The sequence below is a fragment of the Pocillopora damicornis genome, chromosome 13 (assembly GCF_964200805.1).
Source record: "Pocillopora damicornis chromosome 13, jaPocDami1.2, whole genome shotgun sequence".
Taxonomy (NCBI): domain Eukaryota; kingdom Metazoa; phylum Cnidaria; class Anthozoa; order Scleractinia; family Pocilloporidae; genus Pocillopora; species Pocillopora damicornis.
Genome location: NC_142682.1, coordinates 12,460,719 through 12,473,247, shown reverse-complemented (window position 1 = coordinate 12,473,247; position 12,529 = coordinate 12,460,719). Strand labels below are relative to the sequence as shown.

At 36.7% G+C, this 12,529-nt stretch overlaps 1 pseudogene; it reads left to right on the top strand.

Moving 5' to 3' along the window:
* Window positions 1–4,558, top strand: part of LOC149035531 (uncharacterized) — a 4,916-nt pseudogene extending 358 nt beyond the window's left edge.
* The last annotated feature ends 7,971 nt before the right edge of the window (window positions 4,559–12,529 follow it).

Here is a 12,529-nt window from a genome sequence, read left to right as displayed (position 1 = left end):
GATGCCTTCTTTCACGAGAGCTGAACTGAACCAGCACGTGGCAAATTCTGGAAAACGAGAGGCAGATACTGAACACCATTAATTCTGACCAATTTAAGGAAAGTGAAAACCTTTCTGCATGATGAATATTTAAGGAGATTGAGGCAAACAGTGTTCAGAGGTAATTTTATTTAAAGGCCAAGTGCCATCACAGCTTTAAGAAAAGTGAGGCTCCCCATGCTCTTTGTTTTGCTTTGTGTATCATTTCAGCCCAAGTCATTCATGCCAACTGTTCATGCCAAGCAAGCAAAGTGGGTTACTGCCATCATATTCTTGCATTAATGCCCAAAGCATGCAAGTTTAGTTTGTTTAATATGAAAGCACTGATGATTTTTCCGAAAAAGATGATGAGCAGCTAGATCTCCATACACTTCCCACCTCCAGAAGTGGCACAAAAAGGGTCGTGGTGACAAAATATCTATTCAGCCAGTAATGGAGGTCACCATTTCAAAAACTAAACGTGATGAAACCAAGACTCAAGAGGAAGTGAAAAGTGTCTTGTATGATGCAAGATCTAACCCCAAGCATGATATTGATACTGAAATGAAACTTAAAAAAGGGTGTAAAGCAAATAAATCCACAGATGGCTTTGGCCTTTATGGAAAGAGATGATTCTTCCCTTAACAGTTGTTGGAGACCAAATTTGAAGTCAGGCTGGTTCATTTTGCTGCTATCAGTTGACCCATACTAAGGTGATCTTTGTGGCAACTGAGGGCATTTCATCAATGCCAAGGGAAGATGTCGGCCCAGATACTGAACTTACTTATCCCAGGTTTCCTCTGAATTCAGGCAATGATTTTGTCAAATCTTGAATGATTCTGAAAAAGCATTTCTTAGTTCCCTTGTAGTTGTGAGACCAAGATAAACAATATTGAGGAAGCCACAAGAGATTACTCATCATCAGAGCAGTGGAAAAGGGACTGCAAATTCAGATTTACAGCCTCAAAATTTGACAGTAACTCAAAAAGACAGAGGAATCAAGAAAAATTTGCTGCTGACCTCATCAATCCGAAGCCATTCACCTCAAGGTATGTCGAACATGGCTTGATACATGAAACGGTTGCAACTGAGCAATATGAAAGAATTATGTTTGCGCCTTGGGCCCCCCTAAAAGTTCTCAAGAGTGGTTTTGTTGTTTGTTCAGACATGCTGCTCCTGGGAGGCTCACCAGAAGACAGAGTCGTTGATTTTGGATGCCATTATTGTTTTGCACCCGACGTTAAGTGTCCAGTGACAAAATATCGAGGAACTCCAGTAGAAGCATGTCATGAGCCCAATTTTTCTCATGAGGCTGTACATGGACAATGTAAACAGAAAAGGAATCATGGCGAGCACACGCAAGTGCAAGGTCAGATGGATGCCAGTGGAGCTTTAAGGTGTGACTTTATTGTTTATACATAGAAGGAGATTTCAGTGGATGGAATACCTTTTGATGCGGCCTACTAAGCACCTCTCAAACAAAAGCTTAAAATATATTTCTTTACTCATTTTATTAAAACTGCAGCAAGCGAGTTTGAAAAAAGCTCATCTGCTAGTATGTAAACAAATGTCTGGCGTTGGAATTACATTTTCATTGTATTCACATTTAGCCTACTGCTGAGTCAAATTATTATTAATAATAATGTGCATGTAATGAGTAACATTTACTTTCTCCTAGTAATGTAATAATCAAACAATCCCAAATCATGAGAATAAAAGGATTGATCACCAAAGATAAATTCTCTTGGTTTTTCAAGAACCTCTCACAACTACAACTATAGGACAGGAAAACCTAGGCCCGGGTCACACAAGGGAAGTTTTGATCAATTATCCATTAAAAGAGAATATTATCTGTCATCACAACACATTTTCTAGCGCGACTGGTGTTCCACAAATTTTTCAAATTTTGGGAATTCTGCAGAAACTTCAAAGACACCGAATAGTATAAGTGGGGCTGCCAGGATCACTCCCAACGCAAAATTTTCCTTATTTTCAACCGACACTGACTGGACCTATAGATCTTAGATCAAGAAGGACCCAGCAGAATTTTGTCCAATCGACCTGCCGGTTCAACAAGTGTGGTTTGTGGCAGCAATAGTTCGGCAAGTGTGGTTAGTGACAGCAATAGCCTGGCCCACTCCAGCCAAGCTGAAAAGAAGAAGAAACAATATGATAAATGGCCGCAGGAAGAAAAAAGGGTTCTAGTAAATGTATGGGCCAGGTCGTTGTAATGAGCATCGAACCATGATTTGGCTAAGTTGGGAATGGTCCACCTGTAAGGCACAACACGAATTCTACATAAATGCCGCCTTCTTCTTAGAAAATCGACATTCAGGATTTGCATGTATTCATTTACCTATCTCTGATACAGGATAAGATTAATTTGTTTAACAAAAAATGGAAAATGTTTGGGAATGGATCTTTTAAATGGCCTAAATCTTACATTGTCTCTGTTGTGTGTGCTTCACAAAATTCCTTGTCCGAAAAACCTGAAAAAAATTTAAATAATTTTACTCTTATTGTAACGCCACATAGTTAATAAAAGAATTCTTTTTTCTATATCTTTTTTTGTAATCTATTGTTATTTTATTGATAAGAATATTGTAATAATTTGTATTTGTATTACACAGTAATATATGCAGCCAAAAAAAATTGTAAGTTATCTAGTATTCATGTCAGCAATTAACCTGTAAGCAATGTATGTAGTCTAACAATGTACTGATTTTACAAATATAATAATAAATATTTAGTTATGAATAAAAACATCTCTGATACAGGATGAAAAAGGCAAAATCTGATGCTGTTGCATGTCGATAATTTGTAGAAGTAGAGTGGCAAAAGCACGGCAAAAGGCCTCATTTGGGTTCATATCTATCATCGCACAATGCATATCAGACATGAAACCTGATCAACTGTGTTTATTTTGACCTATTTATGTATTTCAGAAGTGCGACCCAAAAATTGTGTCACATTTTTCAGCACTTCCAGTTGCATTTTCAACTTTTCAAAAATTTTATGGCAGCCTAAGTTTTGGTTTGGGCTGTAGTGTGACCAGGGCCCCAGTGAAAAGAATTTGTGACGATATTGGAGCTCAAAAAGTTGAAGAGAATTGCAGTAACTACATGATAAGAATCATATTGTTTACCCCTTTTTAAATAAGTAGTTATCACCTCATTTTTTCATAGTGTATAATCAACATATTGAAACACATTCTGTACATGGAAGCAATATTAAAATTACAATAACCTCTGAAAGAATGATAAAACTTGAAAATCAGTGTACATGTACATGTACTTTTGACAGGTTACATAATTCAAAATAGTTTTTCCGGTCAGCACCTTGTTTTTCTTTACAATATCAGTTTGCAGATGCAAAAGGTTTGCACAAACTGGGTAAATAGTAATAAAAAAAGGTAGAACGTAAAGCCACAGGAGGTGGTTCCAATGCAAAGCATTTAACTTTAGTGAAAGATTTTGCTTTTCTACAATAGGTTGTCACAAGTCCCAAACTATTATTTACAGGTGCTCAAATTACCAAATCCTTGAATGTAATATGATTAAGTCAAATGCCTTGTGTCTCTCCATGGCTTAATCGTGATGGTGCATTATTTCTGGTTTTAAAATACATTTTTCACCTCTACATGTATGTCCTGCCAGTTTGACATTTTAACTAGGAAAATTTATTTATGACTCTTACTCATTGTTACTCTCATTCCAGACTTTGTATTTGGGAAGAAATCCCACAAAGTAGTTCACAATTCACTGGTTTTATATCTCTCACAAACACTTTCATACTCTCATTTGACCATTGTTTTATTCGTCATCCAACTTAGTTTAAGTAAATGTTAGCCTTGAAGCCTTGAAGCCTTGGAGCCTTTGATTTGTGCCACGCCTAATTTTCCAGTTGACTTAAATAAATTCCACATCTTTTCCGTTATTATTTTTTCAGACGCCACACCAGATGAAGTTAGAGTGGAGGAGATGATTGCTGAAGAGGAAACAAGCATTGCCAGTAGTAAGAAGCTCGTTTTCACTCTCATTTTTTGCTCTTAATCGTTTTTACTGTCATTCCAGACTTTGTTTTTAGAATGAAATCCCACAAAGTAGTTCACAATTCATGGGTCTTATCTCTCTAACAAACACTTTCATTCTCTCATTTGACTATTTTTTACCAGTCATCCAACTTAGATCAAGTGAATGTTAGCCTTGGAGAAACTTCTATTGATGTTCTATTGATACCAAGTTCCATCAATGTTTATGTTATATATTTAATAAGCAGATGATTTAACTGATCCAACCACAAACATACGAACAAAAAAATTGCACAATTCTTTAATCTCTCTCCAATCTAGTAAGTTAATGGTGATTTATCTATTGCAGATTCCCAGGCTGAGGAATTATTGTTTAACATCGTAGAGGAAGGAAGTCAACGCAAGAAAGCGAGATTAATCGACGGTCTTAAAAATACCTCGAACGGATTCAAGAAAGGGCATTATGCACAGTTTTCCAAGATAAGTAATCAAGCTACCAAGCAATACTAGACAGAAGTGATCTAACAACGCTTCAGAACAGAAGACTGTAAGACATTGCTATCCCTATGTATAAGGTGAAACACAAACTATGCCCCACTATAAGACACAAGCTATTTCACATGCATTGTTCTCCCAACAGCTTAAGGTTGGCAGAGTTTGCCATCCCCAGATTTAGGACTAAGAAATATGGTAAACATCTGCTCACCTACCTGGGACCAAAGTTGTGAAATAAGCTCCCAAGCGAAACTAGAACCCACCCATCTTTATTTGGTTTTAAAAATCGTATCCGTAAATTTGATTTGAGCGTAGTAGTAGAAGACAACAGTTGTTCCAATTGCATCCTTTGTAATTCTTAATCTTTTCTCTTTTTAATGATTTATCCCATTAGTCAATAGTTAATAGGTTTTTAACTATATTATATTGTTACTTATGTTGTTAAGCTTTTTTTAATAGTTTATCTGAAAATATTTGGTAGGCTATTAACTATATTAAGTGTCCCTTATTAGTAGAGGGGTTTTTAACCCCATCGGCTTGATATTCAAGATAAACTGATAATTAATTAATTAATAGTTTATGATGATGATCTAGGCTTCCTATATAATGTGTTTTCAAGCAGTCTTACACCACATATTGGCAGTGTACGGTCAGTCTAAAGGGAAATCACTGCAAAGCCTCCATGACAGAGAGAAATGGACGATTTTCTCCAAGAGGGAATGCCTACAACCATACTGCCCAACCTGGGGCTCTTCTTGGAAGCCAAATCGTAAAAGAGGTGAAGATTAAGACTACAGCAGAAAAATTTGAACCAGCATCTGCCATTATTGAAGCGGTAATGACAGATACTAAATATTGTGTATATATCATATTTGTATAGCCATTTCTATCCGAAACTTTTAAAAATATCTTATTTCTTCTTTACAGGTGCTACTTGACTGCATGCCCAACACTCCATGTCCAGCACTCCCAGCACCAGCTTGCTTGGCTAGAACCGCTTATTGGATAAGGTAGAGCATGCGACCAAAAGACCCTCGAGACCTGACCTTTGTGCTAATCCATGAAGCCATACCTGAGGGATTCCTACATGGGGATATCACCATGAAAGACCGCTGCCATTTTATTTTAGCAACCAACCATCAGTTGGAGAACCTTGCCAAAGCCAAATCTTGGTACATCAATGGAACTTTCAAAGTCGTAAGGAAACCATTCCAATATCCTTTGAATAGTTTCTCATGTTTTTAATTGCGTTTAACAAAATTTTATTTTGACAATAATGTGAAGCGCAACTATATATATATATATATATTCATGTAGAGGATTGCGCTATATAAATGTTATTATTAATTATTTTCTTCCAATTCTTCAAGACACTTTCGAGCAATGGGTAAGCATATTTTTGGAAGGTACAATGAGCAAACCGTTTTATGATTATAACTGCACAAGTCATGTTATCTACACTGCCACACTAAATTCAAGGGTTGTTTCCTCACATACTGCAAGTGGTACATTTTATAAAGTAAATCATTTTCATTTACATATTATTCAGAGTACGACCCTTATACAGCTAAAAAGGCCAACTACAACCTTAGCAGGTGGAAAAGCCAAGAAAAAAAGAGTCTTGAGCTTGACGGTGCCTCCACCGAAGAAGGCCACAACATCAGACTTGGGGCCGAAGTAAAAACAAAACCCGAACCTTCAGAGTGTGAGCCGCCTTCTGAAAGACTCATTTAGTTATTGGCAGAAGTGGATAAATGCACTCCAGGGTAGGGGTACCATAAAAAAGATTGTGGAGGAGTAACCTGGATTCAAGTGTTGGTCACAGGTAATTGTTGGTCAACTGTATGGTAATGAGTGATCGTGTACTTTTATGTGACAATAAGTCTAAAGCTCAAGTCAGCTATCATGCGATGATAGTTGATGTGATTCAAAAGTAAATAATCTTACTGCCATATTGTAAATCTCTCAGATGTTCATTTACTTAGACTGCAGAGTAAAATGATGGAATAACGATAGATATTGGTCTCACCAGCTCATAGCATCAAGGTGTCCACTCTATTCATCTCCTGCTGCCTCCATAATATTGAGTGCTACCTCAGACATTTATTTGTAATCACTTGTTGTAAAAGAAAAACCTCTGCCCTAAAAGTCAAGGGTCATCTAGTTTTAAGTGTTCTCATCCCTCATTTAACAATAAATTTTGACAACTCTGAATGAAAGAACATTTGTGATAGAATGCTAGTTTGTTGGTACTGACACAATTTGTATTTTTTTTTCTTACGAGGTAATTGTGTACTGATACTCAATTTACTTTCTCCATTGAATTTCTTAGCACATGATAGAGACGACATTAATAACTAGAAACATTTGATATAAAGAGGCCTAGTGGGAAACTCTTCCAAAGTTGGAAAACTTCGTAAAAGAGCATGCAAACGATGTTTTAGAGGGTGATGAAGAGGATCATTATGGGCAATGTGATCATGGTTACTTGACATAATATTTCAATAAAGAAAGTAACAATCTAAGAGGGACAGTAACCAAAAATATTAATAGTGTTTCTTTTGAAAAGATACATATAACAGTGGCATAACTGACAGGAGTTTTTTCTGGGCCACAAAAAACAGTTTGGTCCTTCAGTAAGTGAAAGTATGAGACTGTTCAGGCTCAGTCTGAGATAAGAAGTAATTTAAGGCAGAGACTGGATTTATGATTGTGATTGAACATCCTTAAAGCTGTCTTACAAATGAGTATATTGCAATTTATTACCCTTTCAACCTCTGGGAAAGATAGAGGAATGCTCAGCTTTCAGACACTATTTGCTTTCTGTCCTTGTAGAAGCACAAACAGGAGTTGTGATACTTGCTCTTCCAAGGGGCATGGGGGCATGTAGTTGGAGGCCCACCTTTTTTTCAATGTAGAGTGTGAGCACAAACTAAAACTGTGTTTTAAGTTCTTGGAGGAGTTTATCTCTGGTTTAACTCAAAAAAAGAGGACAAAGCAGTACCAAAATGGTGATGTAGTTGTTACATTCATTGATAATTTGATGAATATACATCATATATGCATGAATATGTACACTAATCATATACTATATTAATCATTTGTTGAAAATATAATAAAACCAAATAAAAATGAGATTCTTTTCAGTGTCTTTCAGTGTTGGAAGAAAAACAATCGTTTTAAAGATTCAACAAACCCATTTAAAGAATGAAATTCTGCTCAATAGTATATTAATTAGTCTTCAGAAGAAAAAGAATCCTTTTGAATGTGAGTCTTCACAAAAGCAAAGTCAATATCTAGAGAAGAACAAGAGTCTTTAAGATCAATTTAAAAAATATTCATTCTAGGATAAAAGACATTAAAGAGACTCAGAAAACTGAGGTTCTTCTCCCCCAACAATGGGCTTTCCAGGGAAGAACAAAACTTTTCTGATAAGCAAGCTTAAAATATGAGATTATGCTTGATTAATATTATATATTAGGAGCAGAGTTGTGTTTCTTCTCAGAAGAATACAATATTGACTGGTTCTTTTCAAAAGAATTTCATATTCTGGTTACTTTGCTCACAAGAATCAGACAAATCAATTTCTTGGCAAAATAATTCAGTTTTCTTTCAGTATTCTTCTAACAAGAATCAGACAAAATCAGATTCTTCACATAAGAATTCTTAACCTCGGGAGAAGACCCTCAGTTCCTTCCTCAAGAACTAGATGTCTTCTCTTCAGAACTATAATTCTCCCCTGGGGACGAAGAATCTGAACTTATAAGTTCTTCACTGAAGAGACATGAATCCTAAAGAAAGAATTTAATTTCTGTTCGAAAGATTTTAACTTTATATTGATTTAGAGCGTGAGACTCTTCTTCAAATCTTCTTCAAATCTTAAGGCTTAAATTGCTTTGAGCAAATCCTTGTTCCTTCCACTATAGAAAAATATCCTCCAAAAAAAGATTTCAAAATATTTTAATGGCAAATTTCTATAGCCACAACAAGGTTCAAGGTTCAGCTGCCCTCCAAGCCTCATTTTCATGTATTTAAAACCAGGCTGTTCCATACGGCTGCCAATTATGAATACCGTGCATTATTTTTCTCCCATGTGTGTCAAATTGCGCTGAATTTTTTGTGGCCTAAGCATCTGAAAGGCACACAAAATTAAGAAGTAACTTCAAAAGTGATTTCCCAATGCCTTAAACCCAAAATCTTTGCAGAAGCTAACAATGTCGGAAACATGGAGATGCCCCCACGCGAGAGTAATTTCGTTAACTTTTGAAACCAGATACTTGTTTTGTTTGTACAGTAATTTGTTGATTGATGGACATGTGAACTTAAACGACAATAATCGCAAACATTAGACTTTGATCAGTCCTTTTTCGAAGCAAAGACTGGGTTGTGTCGGTAGGTTTTAAAATACGAGGTCAATTTTGTTACAGACACTGTAAAACCCATTCACTGACACTGAAAACCCATTCAGGGAACTTCAATAAAGATCTGTATCTGTACACCACAAAATATATTCCGGAGGATATGGACGTCCATCGTTCGAAATCAAATAGGAACAGTTATCTTTTGTTATTGAGCAAGGCTTCCAGGTTCCCGTAATTTCTCAGTTTTTCAGAGTATTAACAGGAATGATAGAAAGACAAATGGAAAAATGTGGCGTGTCTATTTCAGGTAAACCCTTTGACCACTTTGTATTTTATTTTTTATTCTAAAATTTCTGTCATCTAATCCTACAGAAGAAAAGGATCAAGGATGCAGTTAATAAAATGTATCAACAGATAAGCTCGCCAGAAAGAATAGTCGCCTGGTCTCTTCCCCAACGTTGCACCATGGACTCGCCAAGTCCATAATCTTGGGCAATTTCTAAGTTGTTTTCTACAGCTTCAGCCTCCGTGACAACTTTTATCTTGAAAGCCATAGTATACGAAGAGCAGAGTGCTTTTGACATGATGAGAAAAATAGTATTCCCATAAATAACTTTCTTTCTACTGCTGTCCTCCACTTCTCTGCACAGGGTTTTGAAGGGGTGGCTTTCTCGGTTTTTTCTGGGTTTTACAGTAGATTTCACATTAGCATAGGGTTTTGAAGGGCTTGCTCTCTTAGTTCTGGGTTATTCAATAGGGTTAGGTTTTACATCAACACATGGTTTTGAAGGGCTGGCTTTCTCAGTTGTTCTGGTTTTTGCAGTAGTTTGCTTGCATTTAGTTTTGACATGAGAGCTGAATTGAAAAGAAATACCAGTAGCTTGTGTAGTTGCTTGTTGTAGATTGTTATGTGGACGTGGAGTTGTACAGCAGGATCTTACCAGTGTTGGATGTAGTTTCAACACCAGCAGAGTGTACCTAAACTTTGAATGCCTGGGGACAATCTCTTGCCTCCCTTACACAAGCAACCACTCTGCATCAATAACTTCAAGGCCTTGGTTACATGAACAATAATCATCATGAATACTGTCACTGAACAGTGGCCAGCCCTACAGCGTAAACTTTCTTTTATTATTTTTACCAAGACCTTTTTTATTACTTTTAGGGTGATTCTTTTCTAAGTTTTTTTAAGATTTTTGATGGCGTGGTAACTTGCCTCTGAACATTAGGATACTAGTGTTATATAAAACCTTTTATTATTATTATTATTATTATTATTATTGTAGCAGAATAACCTGCATTACCTTAAATCGCCAGTCTCCCCTTTTACCATTATCAGTCCATTGTTAATTTTGCAAAAACACGCACAGAGTTGCTATTTTAGCAGGGTTTGAGTTGTTTTCATAAAGTGAAATATTTGTTGACCAGACAAGATTAAAAACCCACCTGCAAACATGAGCGAGGCTAAATAACTATTATTTTGATGGTTTGGAAAGAAGCACCTCATAATATACAAGCGCTTCCTGAGTTTAAATGTCCCCACCTTATTACTTTCTCCTGTTAACAACTGTATGATGACTTAATCTGTTTGCAAAACAAACAGGTCTGCAGTTCAAGAGGAAAAAGGAAATCCACCTTGTTATGGGAATTGACTTCAGGGAGATTTTTTTTACATCGATAATTTCCACGAGCATCTATTATTTGTCATCACTGACAGAGTACTCTCGCACCAGTCAATGGTCTACCTACTACACATCAGGAAATCCCTGTCAGTTTTATACCAGAAGAAGGTGAGTTTCAATTTCGAGCTGCTACCTCTTTCGAGGTCAATAGGATTGTACAGTCATTTCCTTCAAATAAAGCACCAGGGAAAGATAAATTACAAATGGCAGGGGTGAAAGATGACCTACCGGCTATCCTCCCGATTTTCCATAGGATGGTGGAGATTTGGAAGTAGCCAACGAGAATAGACCTGTGTCGTTGTTACCTGCCCTATCTAAGATATGTGAACGAGTAGCCTTAAATCAATTCACCGAATATGCAACAAGGAGAAACTGTCTCTGTGGACACCAGAGTGGGAATAAGAAACGGCATTTGACAGAGACACTCAATATTTTGACGTCAGATCTAGCCCTGGAGGCAATGGATCGCAAGTGAGTCACTGCCTTGGTATTATTAGATCTTTCCGAGGCATTTGACAGCATTGATCACATGTCCTTTTTAAAGAAACTACATGCAGTGGGTACCTCTAAAGAAGCAATAGAATGGTTTAGAGGCTACTTGATCACAAGAAAACAGTCGGTGAGAATTGGTTGCCAAGCATCTGAACCCCCCCTATTCTTGTATGGTGTACCACAAGGATCAATCTAGGGCCCGGCATTGTTTAATATCTACATCAAAAGATCCGAAGATCTTCGGAACATAGCCACATGGTGTTACAAGAACAGTCTCCTCATTAACCCAGACAAGACAAAACTTCTGGTTCTGTGGACTCTGCAGATGCTGACGAAGATACCAGATGATCTAACCATTACACTACTCAGCAATGAGATTACATCTTCTAAGACTGCGAAAAACCTGGGAGTTACAATGGACTGTAATCTAACATATGACGAACATGTAACTCAAGTAACTTCCAAATGTTTAGGTAGCCTTTGTCAAATAATCACGTAACATATCTGTTTGATAGGCGTACATTGATCACTATAATTGATTCTCTAGTATTCAGTAAATTATTGTATTGTTCATCAGTATGGGCTAATACCACCAACAAAAACATTGAGTTATTACCAACAGTGCAAAACTTTGCAACCTGGATAATTTCTGGAACGAGGAAATTTGATCATGTTACACCTATTCTTAAGCAGTTACAGTGGCTGCCAATTATTAAACACCTTGCGGTTAGGGATCCTACCATGGTAGTTAAATGGAATTGCACCTCCGTATCTTTGTCAGAAGTTTAAAACAAGATCGGAAGTGCACAACTGCAACACTAGGAATAGGGACTGCCTACATATACTACTATGTAGGACGGCTGCAGGTAAGCGTGCATTTACTTTCCAAAAGCTATGGAATAGTCTCCCAGATGAGTTTTAGTCTTTCACTATTTTAGATGTATTTAAAGTAAAAATAAAACAGCATTTTCTGTAGCATTTTGGAAAACTAAGTTTTAGATATTTGACATTGTAAATTAAGCTGAAAAGCCTTTTTGAGGAGATTAATAAAGTTATTGTTGTTGTTGTTACATTATACCCATCCCAGAATTTGCAAAGTTGATGCTGAGAAACAGAGTCCTGTACGTATAAAATATATATTTACATCTACATGTTAACTCTAAGATGCCAGCTCGTGATCCTGCTGAGGTAGATACACTTTACTTACTAAGGCCATTCCTGACAAGCTTAACAGCTAATTTGTCTCAAAATTATAAACCATATCGCAAGCAGACAGCAAGAGAAGGAAGGAACAAGTATAAGGGATACACTTCTCTCAAACAGTATATGCCAATGAAATCCATCAAACATGTTATAATCAAAGTGCTCTGTGAGCAAACTCGTGAATTGACACATGATTTTTTAGATTATGTTTAATGTTATCTGGTTTAGGGAATTTTGTGGTTGATTGT